Source organism: Oryctolagus cuniculus, chromosome 8 (genome assembly GCF_051225735.1).
Source record: "Oryctolagus cuniculus isolate XC-2025 breed Fujian yellow rabbit chromosome 8, ASM5122573v1, whole genome shotgun sequence".
Classification (NCBI taxonomy): domain Eukaryota; kingdom Metazoa; phylum Chordata; class Mammalia; order Lagomorpha; family Leporidae; genus Oryctolagus; species Oryctolagus cuniculus.
The window spans coordinates 3,813,582-3,815,401 of NC_142874.1; the positions used below are offsets into that span (position 1 = coordinate 3,813,582).

Sequence of the window (1,820 nt, forward strand, 5' to 3'; positions counted from 1 at the left end):
AGTGAGAGAGAGACAGAGAGAAAGGTCTTCCTGTTTCCATTGGTTCACCCCCCAAGTGGCTGCTACGGCCTGCATGCTGCGCCGATCTGAAGGCAGGAGCTAGGTGCTTCCTTCTGGTCTCCCATGGGGTGCAGGGGCCCAAGCACTTGGGCCATCCTCCACGGCACTCCCAGACCACAGCATAGAGCTGGACTGGAAGAGAAGCAACCGGGACAGAATCCGGCGCCCCTACCGGGACTAGAACCTGGGGTGATGGCGCAGCAGGCAGAGGATTAGCCTAGTGAGCCATAGCGCCAGCTGGATATACTTTTTAATGTTAACAAAATTAATAAACTATGAGTCAAAGTAATTGAGGAAACACAGGGAAAAGTAACACTAGTGTTCATTTTCATTTATTAAAACAATTGTTTATGGACAAAATAGCCTTGTCAAGATCTGAAAAAAAAATTCTTAGGGGTAAAAATTTGACTTGAGATAAAAATCCACTATACTTTGAAAATCAAATTCACAAACACAAATATAAATTCCTAAAATCCAATATAACAAATGTAAAATAGGAAAACTCCACATTAAACCAAGCAAGTTGAATCCCAATTTGAAGACCACTAACCACTAAAACAGTTACAGAGTCAAAATTTCAATTATAAAAACTCAAAATATCCAAACATTTAAGAAATAAAAAACACACCTATGTTTCCCAGATGTACCAAATATAAATAAGCATAGAATATTTTCAGATTTCTTTTAGAAAGCCAGCATTACATTGATTATGATGCAAGTTGACCAGAACTTGAAATATGAATTAAGTAGGAACTTCTCTTTCACATACAGAGGTATAAATCTTTAGTATTTTATAAGAAATTAAACCACATATAAAATATGAATAATAAGTGACATACAATAAAAAATACAAGAAGTGGTTAACATTTCTAACCAAGCCATGTAAATTTTCCAGGTAGGTGAAAAATTCAGGGGAAAATCACATGACAATTTAATGCTGAAAAACATTTTAAAATCTGCACGTAATTAAAAACTTGCTAGCAGTATAGTAAAAAAGCAGTGGCTTTCTTATTCTGATCAAGATTGTTTAAAAGGCTCCTACAACGAACAGCACAACTAATACAGAATAATTGACAGCTTTTTCCTTGGAAGGAAACCTAGACCAGGAAGTCTCCACTACCTCCAACTTCTTCCTGGGGCAGTAGTGGGGGTGGGAGAGCAAAGAGAAAAATAATGTGTAATTTCTAAACAATAAACTGTCAGTATAGTGGAGATATTTATTTAGAGAGAATCCATAAGATCTGGAAACAAACACAACTGATAAATGAATTTAATGAGGTTGCGGGAAAGATCAGTGTTTTACAAATCCATTAGACTACCAAGTACCAGAAAGAAAGCAATAGACGCTATCAGAGGTCAGCAGGCAGAGTGGACAACGAATATTCACAGACACAAGAGACAGACTGATTAAAGTACGCTATTTCTTTAAGTACTATTCCAGTCAGTATCACATAGTAATACAATGGCCCAACAGGAAAATGAGCAGAATATGAGGAAAGCGAAGGCTCCGGCAGCGGATGCACAGAACTGCACTCACTGAGGCAGGCCGGCCAGCGCCAGGCAGGCTCCACAGGGAGAAGGACTTGACCCAGGGCGAGGCCAGCGGGCGGCAGGAGCTGGGAGTGCGCGCCCCAGGGCGGCCACTGCAGACCTGCCCAGGCCTGCGCTCCTGTTCCCGTGCAGGACACCTGACGGCAGGGGTCCTGCTGTGGGGGTGCTGATTGGCTTCGTCCTCTGTGACGTTGCGTGCACGCCGGGCC

General features: G+C 41.9%; 1 protein-coding gene across 1 annotated transcript in view; it reads right to left on the reverse strand.

Annotated features, from left to right (window-relative positions):
• The window catches only part of LOC149124800 (zinc finger protein 39-like), a 750,627-nt gene that overhangs the window by 157,614 nt on the left and 591,193 nt on the right, over positions 1 to 1,820 (reverse strand). The window lies entirely within an intron of this gene.